Source organism: Sorghum bicolor, chromosome 4, assembly GCF_000003195.3.
Source record: "Sorghum bicolor cultivar BTx623 chromosome 4, Sorghum_bicolor_NCBIv3, whole genome shotgun sequence".
Lineage (NCBI taxonomy): Eukaryota > Viridiplantae > Streptophyta > Magnoliopsida > Poales > Poaceae > Sorghum > Sorghum bicolor.
In genome coordinates this window covers 42111833-42125068 of record NC_012873.2, presented here as the reverse complement: position 1 = coordinate 42125068, position 13236 = coordinate 42111833, and positions in this window count along the sequence as shown.

Sequence of the window (13236 nt, the reverse complement as noted above, 5' to 3'; positions counted from 1 at the left end):
ATGCACGACGGGGCCCACCAGAAATAACGACAACGCTCGTGTCGAGGAATCGTGACACTCGTAAAAACTAATTTCTATAGACATTAATTATAATTATAATGTTATTTAAATATTTTGTTGATGTGGCAAGAGATTTATTGAAGAAAGAGAGCAAAAATTAGAGAAATCGAGTTTAAATTAAAAACCATATCTACACAAAATTCAAGACATAAAGTGATATGATTGGTTAAAAATGAAGAGAGAATGAATATGATTGGGTAAAAAAATATTAAATAAAAACTATTTATTGGGATCATAGTTCTATATATATTTTCTATAAAAATTACTACCTACAAAAACTACATCATTGGGAGTGCCCTCATGATGAGTGGCGGGGTCTACTGGTTGGTCGCGAAAAGATTTTGAATTTCACTAATATAGTACTTTCGTTTGTTTGTGACAAATATTGTCCAATTATAAACTAACTAGAATCAAAAGATTCGTCTCGCGATTTACAGGTAAGCTGTGCAATTAGTTTTTATTTTCGTCTATATTTAATACTTCATGCATGTGTCGAAAGATTCGATGTGACGGAAAATCTTGAAAACTTTTTGATTTTTAAGTATGAACTAAACAAAGCCAAGAACGTGTTTGGATTGCAGGTGAGGTCTCCTTGCTAGGGCCTTGTTTACTTTAAAAAAATTTTATGAAATAGAAATAATAATATTTTCATTTGTACTTAACAAATATTGTTTAATTATAGACTAACTAGGCTTAAAAGATATATCTTACAAATTACAGGTAAATTGTATAATTAGTTATTTTTTTATCTATATTTAGTGCTCTACGTATGTGTCGCAAGATTCGATGTGATGGAGAATGTGAAAAAATTTATGAAAAAATTTAGGAAAACAACGCCTAGGGTTTGAGAGCGATTTTCTCTCATTTGGCTTGGGCCTTGTTTATAAAGGAAAAAATTTCACGATATTGTAGCACTTTCGTTTGTTTGTGGTAATTATTGTCTAACCATGGACAAACTAGGCTCAAAAGATTCATCTCGTCAATTCCGACTAAATTGTGCAATTAGTTTTTATTTTCATCTATATTTAATACTTTATGTGTGCGTCTAAAAATTTTATCTTAAAAAGTTTTGGTTTTTGGAATGAAAATAAACAAGGCCTTGGAAAGCTTCTCGGGCCTGCAGCTGGGCAAGACAAAGGCGGCGTTCTATTCAGGCCTTGTTTAGTTCACTCTAAAAATAAAAAAGTTTTCAAGATTCTTCGTCACATCGAATTGTGCGCCACACGCATGAAGCACTAAAGATAAACAAAAACAAAAACTAATTGCATAGTTTGCTTGTAAATCACGAGATGAATCTTTTAACCTTTGGTTCATGATTAAACGATATTTACCATAAACAAACGAAAGTACTACGAAAATTTTTCATTTCACCAATTAAACAAGGCCTCAAACGTGCCCTTACGCCCTGACTAAAATAATTTTGAAAAACTCGATCGAACAATCCTAAATTTAATTATATTTATATAAAAAATATTATCATTTATAGTTTTAAATAATTTTATTGTAAAAACATATTTAATCATACGAAACATTCTGTACTCCCGATTAAGAAACTCTTTGAGTCCCAATTTCTCAACAGGGACGGCTGAGAGCATGAGACTAAAGGTTAGTCCCAATTGTTATTACCAACTGGGACTAATATATATATATATATATATATATATATATATATATATATATAGGACGTGTTTTTTCTACACGCGCGTGTAGTTACTCTCATGTATATATCTCTAGATTTAAGGTGTATATGACCGAACGAAATGTATATTGACGAAGTATATGATCATACTTGACCATCTAGAGTGATATATATGTTAAGTATGCATACATACATAGAGTATATGGTTATACTTATTGTATATAATATAGTAGTGGCATTTTAGTAATATATAAAAAATATAATTTTTTTTTGAAAAATTTTCACGTCGTAAGATCTAGAGTATCATAATATGAGTATATAAACATACTCAAACTGATAAATAAGTATGAACACATACATAATATGGTTTATTGAAGATGAGAGTAACTACACGTACGTGTACAAAGGAATTTCCATATATATATATATATATATATATATGGCAGCGCTATTCTACACCCTAGGTGTAGAATATTATTCTACACCGCAAGTCAAAACTGAGTAAAAAAAATACTGAGCAGTACTGGAAAGGGTTCAGTATCATCTTGTCCAACACCCAAGACTACGAAATACTGAACAATACTGAAACACGAATACTGAACGATACTGAATTTTGCTCAGTATAACAGTTCGGTGTAGAATAGTATTCTACACCTAGGGTGTAGAATAACACTTATATATATATATATATATATATATTCATGTCCTTAGCATAACAATTCACTCCTGATTTGGTTTTCATAATTCGTTTAGATCATTGTAAAACTCACTGTTTGGGTCGATGACCTAGTCATTTAGATTTTTTAAATTTTAACCTTTTTCTAAAATAAATTTTAAATTTGACACTCAATTTTTTTAAACTAACCTTTTTGGCCGCACCTTAAGCCATGGCGAGGTATTTGAATACTGCCACGCCATACATGTTGGCGGGGTAGGACACGTGATGTGGCAAGTCTAGCACCGTAATATGCTGACAAAGCGGACCTGCCGTGTCACATCTTGGCGCGGCAAGACTTACTCTCACTACGGACTACACGGCATGAGTGCATGCTGCCTATGAGATGTGACTGGTTTAGATTTTTAAAAATTTTCAAGATTCTTCACTATATTAAATCTTTGGATATATGTTAAATGCATCAAATATAAACGAAAATAAAAAAACTAATTATATAGTTTGTCTATAATTTATGAGACGAATTTTTTAAACCTAATTATTCTGTAATTAGATAATAATTATTAAATACAAATAAAAATACTACGGTAGACAATGCTAAATTTTTTGGAAACTAAGGCCTTGTTTAGTTCTCTATCCAAAAATTTTTCATCAATCACATCGAATCTTTGGACACATGCATGAAGCATTAAATGTAGACGAAAATAAAAACTAATTACATAATTCGGTTGTAAATCACGAGAATCTTTTAAGCCTAATTAGCCATAACTGCTACAGTAACCAACATGTGCTAATGATGGATTAATTGGGCTTAATAAATTTGTCTCACAGTTTTCAAGGCGATCTTGTAATTTGTTTTTTATTAGTTTATGTTTAGTACTTCAAATATGTGCCGACATATTTGATGTGACACCTAAAAACTTTTTGTGTTTGAATTAAACAAGGCCTAAGACCTTGTTTAGGCCTTGTTTAGTTTAAAAACTTGTTGGTTTTCCGTACGGTAGCACTTTTATTTTTATTTGGTAATTATTATCCAATCATGGACTAACTAGACTTAAAAGATTCATCTCGTGATTTACAGGTAAACCGTGCAATTAGTTTTTATTTTCGTCTATATTTAATGCTTCATGCATGTGCCACAAGATTCAATGTAACGGGAAATCTTGAAAAGTTTTTGGTTTTTGCGGTGAACTAAACAAGGCATTAGATCCGAAAAGTTTTTGGATTTTGATACTCACTTTTGTTTTTATTTGATAAACATTATCCAATTATGGAGTAACTAGGCTTAGATGATTTGTCTTGTAAAACTATGTAATTAGTTTTTATTTTCATTTATATTTAATGCTCTATGCATATGTTGAAAAGTTTTTGGTTCTTGGGGTGAACTAATTTAGTTCTAAATTTTTTTGCAAAATCTTTCACATTCTCTGTCACGTCAAATCTTTGAACGTATGCATGGAACATTAAATATAGACAAAAATATAAACTAATTACACAGTTTAATTGTAATTTGCGAGATGAATCTTTTGAGCGTAGTTAATCCATAATTGAATAATATTTGGTAAATACAACCGAAAGTGCTACAACCCTAAGACCGTGTTTAGTTGTCGAAGCAAAAAATTTCACGATATTATAGCACTTTCGTTTGTTTGTGGTAATTATTGTTCAACCATAGACTAACTAGGCATAAAAGATTCGTCTCGTAAATTCTGACTAAACTGTGTAATTAGTTTTTATTTTCGCCTATATTTAATACTCTATGTATATATTTAAAGATTTGATAAAAATGGAGAATCTTTTTGGTAGCTGCACGGCATGACGCCCCTGCTGCTCTGCTCTGCTGCAGGGCTGCACTGCAGCATGCGTCACCCTCATCCATCCATCCATTCACTCAAAAAATTTTAATCCATTCCATCGAATTTTTTTGACACATGCATGAAACATTAAATGTAGATAAAAAAAATAAACTAATTACACAGTTTGATTGAAAATCGTGAGACGAATCTTTTAAGCCTAGTTACTTCATAATTAGCCTTAAGTGCTACAGTAACCCACATATGCTAATGATAGATTAATTATACTTAATAGATTTGTCTTGCAGTTTCCTGACGAGCTATATAATTTGGTTTTTTTATTAGTTTCTAAAAACCCTTCCCAACATCCTTTCGACACATCCGATGTGACATCACAATAAATTTGATCCTCAATCTAAACAAGGCCTTATTTAGTTTTAACTTTTTTTGCAAAATAAATAGTATAGTCTTTTCGTTTATATTTGACAAATATTATCTAATTATATATTAACTAGGTTTAAAAAATTTATCTATGTAAATTGTATAATTAGTTATTTCTTTTATCTATATTTAATATTTTATTCATATGCCGTAAATTTTAATACGATGAGATCTAAAAAATTCTGCTAAACTTTTTAGAGGACCGACATGGCCAATAAAGCTGTACTATCGGCCTCTCCTCTTCTCTCAAGTCACGGGACCACAACCCACGGCCCATTATGGGCCTTGTTTATTACTCCCACCAAAAAAAATCTAAAATTTTTTAAGATTCTTCGTTATATTCAATCTTTAGACACATGCATGGAGTATTAAATAGAGACGAAAGTAAAAACTAAGTGTACAGTTTGGTCGAAATTTACGAGATGAATCTTTTAAGCCTAGTTAGTCTATGGTTGGACAATAATTACCACAAACAAACGAAAATGCTACAGTGTCATGAAATTTTTTCCTCCATAAACTAAACACGGCCTTATTTGGCTCAGGTCTTGTTTATTAGCTCACCCAAAATCCAAAAACTTTTTAAGATTTTTTATCATATTAAATTTTGCAGCACATATATGAAACACTAAATATAGACGAAAACAAAAATTAATTGCACAATTTGTCTATAATTTACAAGATGAATCTTTTGAAGCTACTTAGTCTATAGTTGGATAATAATTATAAAATACAAACAAAAGTGTTATAATATCAAAATCTAAAAACTTTTCGGAACTAAACAAGGCCTCAATCATTGTTTAGGTCTTGTTTAATTCTGAAATTTTTTTGGTTTTAGATATTGTAGCAATTTCGTTTTTATTTAGCAATATTGTTCAATTATAGACTAACTAGACTCAAAAGATTTATCTCATGATTTTGTACAATTAATTTTTATTTTTATTTATATTTAATGCTCCATTCATTTATCAAAGATTTCATGTGACGGTGAAAATTTAAAGGTGAGAAGAGAACTCCGACCTTATCCCATCACATGTCAGACCTCGTCACTCTCTCTCCACTCCATTATGCTGTTGTGCAGCGCGACACCCCACACTTGCTGCAGCGCTGCCTGTTGCTGTGCAGCGCGGCACCCCATACGGCTGGTTTGCGACCCACAAGAGGAGGCCCTGCCGCGCTAAGATATGTGGCGCTGTAGGGTCCGTTATATCAGCGCGGTACGGTAATATATTTGCCACGTTATGTGTCCTGCCACGCCAACATATTTGACACGACAGTATTCAAATGCCACGCTATAGCTTTAGACGTAGCCAAAAGGGCTAGTTTTAAAAAAATAATTTTGAAATTTGAAATTTATTTTAAAAAGAGTTAAAATTAAAAAAAACTCGTCATTTAGAAATCCAGCTATGGTCTAATTATTTTAAGTTGGTCACGTCGTATGACTCTTTCCTTCAACCATTGAGTCTTCAATAAAAGTAAAAGAATAAATTATATATATTCCATATCTATTCTACTGATGATACTCGTTAAATATCATATATATATATATGTATGTATGTATATATATATAGTGATTACTTATGTAGAAGAGAGAGCAATAAAAAAATTGTGAATATACGATGCAAACAATTAATATATTAAAGAAAAAGATATTTATATATACGTATTTTGAGGAACTCTTCTGGAGTTCTGTTTGAGTACGCCATGATGAACTCGCAAATGTAGTATCCGTTGTAGTTGTTCCCCTACTTCTGTCTTAGAACCCACTTTTACGGCAAAAAATTAATTAGTTAGGTGAATTGAAATAATCGTATATTGTAAATTGAATATAAATATAATTATAGTACTTACTTTGTGTGCGATTACATCCAGTGGTATTTTGCAATGATTTATTTTTTGTTCCTCAATGAACTTTTTCCAAACTTTGTGCCCAATAAAAATATAATTGACATGTATCTTTGGACACGTACCTAGAATTAATGAAGTGTAGATCGGCAATGACTAGTCTGCAGGAGAGTTGCCGATGAAAGGTTGGTGCCGATGGGAGAACGACGGAATATGACTAAGTCCAGGAAGTAGTGACAGGATCGTACCGATGACTAGCACTGATGGTTGCCGATTGGCTCATATCAGTGTACCGATCGGTTGTGGAGGACAGTTTAATGTTTTCATTAGTTATTAGAGTTCGTTTTGTATACAGATTTCGTTTAATTTGGAATACAAGTTCTAGTCGTGTCTGGTTGTAGTTCTTTGGGACAGGGTATAAATCTAGACCCCATGGCAATGTAACGAGACATCTATCAATCAATTAAACATAAGTTTTTACACATATTCCAGCATCTACTTTTTCGACGACTTCGTCATATTTTCCTTTTACTACGAGTTCTTAGGAATTCGTCGAGTCAAACTCGGCGTGTTCTCAAGTTCCGCGTGAGCACCTCTTGGCCGTGACATCCGGGCGCATCGCTGTTGTCGGGATCAAAGTGTTCGAGTTACCACCTTTGTCGGTTGTAAGGTCACATCGGCTGGCACGCCTTAACGTTTGAATCGGGTATTAGCCCTTTGTGTTTGCAGATTAGCTTTTGCACCAACACATCTTTTGGCACGCCCGGTGGGACCAGAGATTCAAGATCAAGATCAACATGTCGAACACCAATTTCGACTTGGAGAACGTTATCCCCGTGACGGAAGCCAATCTCAGAGATGAGCAGAAGCAAACTATGGCGAAAGCCATGGAGGACTACAAGCAGCTATGCTTGAAATCCTTCAGTATCAACAGGAGCGGCGAGGTGATCCAGAAAGAAGCATTGCCGATGCCTCGACAAATCACTTTTGAGGGCAATCCTGGTAAACTTCAAGACATGGTTGACAGTGCTATTAACCGTGTCTTGATCAATCAGTCTGGTGTGCTGTCCAACACGGTTTTCAATGCTGTGGCTAGAACTTTCAAAGAAGGACAAGTACCACCATCTTATGTGGGTCCTGCCTATCATCGGCCAGGGTCATCGGTGGTTACGGCTCCATCGGCTACGGGCCGTTGCAGGTGCAGAAGTTAATTCCCTTCCAAGCACATTAGGGATGACTAACGCGCAATCCACACCGATGACGACTAATCCATCAACATCAGATGGGCAAATCAAACTCGCCACAGATTTATTGGCATCGGCGATGTCAGGGACTGTTCCTCCCAACTGGTGGGGCTATGGTATGCCCCAGAATTGATGGCAAAAGGTCCTGGAACATCTCAAGTGGCTGACGTGACAGGCAAGGCTCCTATGGCATCGGCACCTCCAAGCTCACCGACGACTCAGAATCCCCAGTATTCTACAACTACTACTGCAAGACCTTTCACTGGGAATTCTCAAGCACCAATGTTCCAGATGCCTAATGCATCGGCAGATCCAATGCCGACACAGCAAAGGTTTATGACACAGCCAGGGTATGTCCATTCAATGATGATGCCCAATTACCAGTCATCGGCAGGACCCACGCCGATGAATGTTAATGGTGGATGGACAGGGCAGTTTGTCTTTCCACAGATGCCTCAGCAGAATCTTCAGGCCAAGGGTTTCAACAAGGACCAGTCCAAATTGGATTTCAGAATCAGGGGTTGATCAACCAGCCGATGAATTTTGGCTAGCAACTTGGTGGTCAGTAGGCGATGGTTAATCCAATGTTCCATGGAGATTGTGCACCTCAGAGACACGTGGAAGCTTATTAGCAGGTGCCAGATCCACAACCACCACATCGGCAAGATGCCGATGCTTATTGGGCCGATAAGATAGCTGAAGTAATGAGAGACCAATTTGGGATAAAACCCAAAGTCAACACTTACTCTTATCGGACACCGTATCCTCCTGTATATGACTTAATTCCACTTCCAAATCGGTACAAGGTACCAGATTTCACCAAGTTTTCTGGGCAGGATGATACATCAACTATGGAGCATGTTAACAGGTTCATCATCCAGTGTGGGGAAGCTGCTAACAGAGATGAGTTAAGGGTTCTCTTGTTTTCATCATCCTTGTCTGGATCGGCTTTTACTTGGTTTATTTCTCTACCTCCCAACTTAGTTATTACTTGGGCCAATCTAGAGAAACAGTTTCATAAATACTTCTTTTCTGGAGTTCATGAGAAGAAGATTACCGATTTAGTCAGGCTGAAACAATGCAATGATGAATCGGTTGAAAGTTTCGTGCAAAGGTTGCGAGAGGTTAAGAATAAATGCTATAGTCTGGTTCTGGACGATCGGTAGCTAGCTGATTTGGCTTTCCAGGGATTGTTGCCACATATCAGAGACAAATATGCTTCCCAAGAGTTCAAAAGTCTAAGTCATTTGGTGCAGAGGATTTCTGACCAAGATATTAAACCTTTTGAACCTAAGAGAGCATGGAATAAAAAGGTGTCATTTGTCGATGAGGCAACAAGCTCAGATTCTGATGAAGAACCAGTCATCGGCTTGGCAGAATGGGTGAAGAATAAGAAGCCGATGTCCTGTCCTTTTGGGCATAAGGAACCAGAGAAATTTGCATTTGACATCACAAAAGCCGATAGGATATTTGACTTTCTACTTCAAGAAGGGCAAATTAAATTGTCACCCAATCATGTGATTCCATCGGCAGAGGAATTAAAGAAGATGAAATACTGCAAGTGGCACAATGCAACGTCTCACAGCACCAATGAGTGTAAGGTTTTCAGGCAACAACTGCAATCGGCTATAGAATCTGGGAGAATTAAATTTGATAGTTCCAAAGCTCAAAAGCCGATGAAGATTGATCAGCATCCTTTTCCTACAAATATGTTGGATGCTAAGGGTAAAATCAAGGTCTTGACGTCAGAGGCAACTGAAAGAAGCGCATCGGTAGATCCTCAACATCAGATTACTACCGATGACGCTAAAGGCAAAGGTCTGATTCAGGAAGAAACTAGTTTAGGAAGGCCTCCCTGATCTGGCATTGTGATAACTCATAGAAGGCATCGGGAGACCTGGCAGCAACGTGAAGATCGGTATCGGCGCCAACAGGAGGATCATCGTCGGGAAGAAGAAAGACACCGACAAGAGTGGAATCGGCATAAAGATCATCGGAACTGCCCGTTCTTTATCCACTGTTGGGAGCAAAACATCAAATTGCCCACTGTTAGAGACTGCCCTGAGGGCAATGGTTATGATCGGTATGATAGACCTAATCAGCAGTATCAAAACGATGATCGGCGATTTAATGGGCCGATTAGGGGGAGAGCTTTAGTTCATGATCGGCTGGGGGGCAAGCTCAGTGTGCATGACAGGCTTGGTGCCCATGTCGGGTATTTTCCTAGAAATCAAGAGGAGCTTGAAGGAATGGCGGATGCACGAGTTCCCTATGAGTTCATATTTTGCAGGGATGCTAATACTTATCGAGTGGAATCAAGAAAAAATCGTCGCCAATTGGTAAGGCAGCCACAACTTCCTCCATGGTGTCCAGAGGGGCTGACTAGGACATAGAAAAGGAGGTTGCAACACGAAAGACGAGAAGAGCTGAGCAAAGGAGAAAGTTCTGCTAAGTCTAAAGATCGGCAACAGCCAGATCCCAAAGGGAAAGGGCCATCGGCAAATGTTAATATGGTGTTTATGTTGCTGATGGAGTTCCTTGCGCCTGCCAGTGATGATGAGGTGGATTTTTTCCGACCATATAGCTCAGTTGGCTCTGGATCCGATGACGGCTATCTTTGAAAAGCCTGCAGACAATGAAAGACAACATCTTAAAGCTCCGTTTGTCAAAGGTAGGGTTGATGGACAGCCGATGACCAAGATACTTGTTGATGGTGGGGCTGCTATCAATATTATGCCATATACAGTCTATCGGAAGCTTGGGAAAGGAGATCAAGATTTAACCAAGACCGATATGATGTTGAAGGACTTTGAAGGGAATGTGTCTCCGGTTAAGGGGGCAATATGTGTCGAGTTGACCATCGGCAGCAAAACCTTGCCGACAACTTTCTTCGTTATCAGTGGAAAGGGTGCTTATAATCTGCTATTTGGGAGAGATTGGATCCATGCCAATTGTTGCATCCCGTCTACAATGCACCAATGTTTGGTCTAGTGGGTAGGTGACAAGATTGAGATTGTCCCAGGAGATTCTTCATACGTCATTGCACCGGCAAAGGCAGATACTTATGAGAGGACGAGGTGCATCTCAAGAGAAATTTGGGAGAAAGATTTCCTCAAGGTTGCCGATTACGAAATTCCACCGATCCAAGCAGTCGGTTCTGATGAGGAGTTTTAATGGATAGGTTCACCGATGATGGAAAATTAGGCCAGAGGTTTACATCGGCCGATGATTTAGTAGAGGTAGATATAGGTAATGGTGATAAGCCAAGGCCTACTTTTATTAGTGCTAAGTTAGATTCTGAGTGTAAGCAACAGTTAACCGATTTGTTAAAGGAATATAAAGATTGCTTTGCTTGGGATTATACCGAGATGCCTGGTTTGGACCAATCTATTGTTGAACATCGGTTGCTTATCAAATCTGGATTTCAGCCACATCAGCAGCCAGCTCGCCGATGTAATCCTAATATTCTTCCTGATATTAAGGCCGAAATAACCAAACTTATCGAAGCTAAATTTATTCTGCAGTGTCGGCATGCCGAGTGGATTTCTAATGTCATTCCAGTTTATAAGAAAAATGGGAAGCTTCGAGTTTGCATTGATTTCAGGAATCTTAACAAGGCTACGCCGATGGATGGTTACCCAATGCCAGTTGCCGATTTGCTAGTTGATGTTGCGGCTGGACATCGGATCATAAGCTTTATGGATGGCAATGCAGGATATAATCAGATATTCATGGCTGAGGAAGATATTCCAAAGACCGCATTTAGATGTCCTAGTCATGTTGGGCTGTTTAAATGGATAGTTATGACCTTTGGCTTAAAAAATGCTACTGCTACTTATCAGAGGGCTATGAACTTTATTTTTCATGAGTTTATCGGCAAGCTGGTAGAAATTTACATTGATGATGTGGTGGTTAAGTCTGGGGATTTCGCAAAGCATCTTGCCGATCTGCGAAAGGTGTTGGAGTGCACAAGGAAACAAGACTTAAAGATGAATCCTAACAAGTGTGCATTTGGTGTATCGGCAGGGCAATTTCTCGGTTTTATGGTGCATCAGAGAGGAATTGAAATTAGTAGGAGGTCTATTGATGCCATCAATAAGATAGTTGCTCCTACCAACAAAACTGAACTCCAGTCTTTGATCGGCAAGGTAAATTTTATCAAGTGGTTTATATCTAATTTGTCTGGTAAAATTCGTGTTTTTAGTCCTTTACTTAAATTGAAAGCCGATCAAGAGTTTGTGTGGGGAAAAGAGCAACAATCAGCCTTGGATGAAATCAAGAATTATTTAATAAATCCTCCAGTTCTGATTCCACCTCAGCAAGGAAAGCCTTTCAGATTATATTTGTCTACCGATGGGATGATCATCGGTTCGGCTTTGATCCAAGAATTTGAAGGGAAGGAGCATGTGATTTATTATTTAAGTAGAAGATTGATCGATGCTGAGACCAGATATTTGGCAATTAAAAAATTATGTTTATGCCTATATTTTTCATGTATTAAGTTGAGGCATTATTTGCTATCGGCCGAATGCACTATTATATGCAAAGATGATGTGGTCCGATACATGTTGTCTATGCCGATTATGAGTGGTAGAATCGGCAAATGGATTTTGGCGCTGTCGGAATTTGATCTACGTTACGAATCGGCTAAGGCAGTTAAAGGGCAGATTATGGCCGATTTTGTGACTCAACATTGTGGTGTAGTGGAGACTTCGGAAATTGTTCCTTGGACGCTCTTCTTTGATGGATCTACGTGTGACCGGGGGCAGGAATCGGCATAGTACTAATTTTCCCTCAGGAAAGGAAGTATGAGTTCTCTTTGCCGATTATTGCCACGTCAACAAATAATCAAGCCGAATATCAAGCTTTGATCAAAGGGTTGGAATTGTTGAGAGAGGTTCGTGCTGATGCTGTTGAAATGCTTGTCATAAATCAATTGACTGGAATTTATGAATGCCGAAGCGAGGTCCTGATAACCTATTATAAAAAAAGTATGCAACTATTAAAGGAATTCAAGGACTTCCGATTAGAGCATGTTCCTCGATTACATAATGAGGAAGCTAATCGGTTGGCTCAGCATGCCTTGAGATATCAACCCGTATTAAACGCACTATCGGCAATCGGTGCCGATGATTGGAGAAAGGAGATCATTGATTATTTAAAAGATTTATCTAAAAAGGTCGAGAGACGTGTCAGGTTCCAAGCTACCAAGTACGTACTCCTTGGGGATGAGCTTTATTTTCGCACCATAGATGGAGTTCTTCTCAAGTGCTTGGGTGATGATGAAGCTAAATGTTTGATGGGTGAAATTCATGAAGGAGTGTGTGGGGCACATCAGTCAGCTTTTAAGATGAAATGGATGATTAGGAGAAATGGGTATTATTGGCCAACTATACTCGAGGATTGCTTTAAATATTTCAAAAGATGTCAAGAATGTCAGAAATTTGGCAATATTCAAAGGGCACCCGCATCGGCTATGAATCCTATTGTTAAACCTTGGCCGTTCCGGGGATGGGCTATTGACTTAATCGGCCAGATTTATCC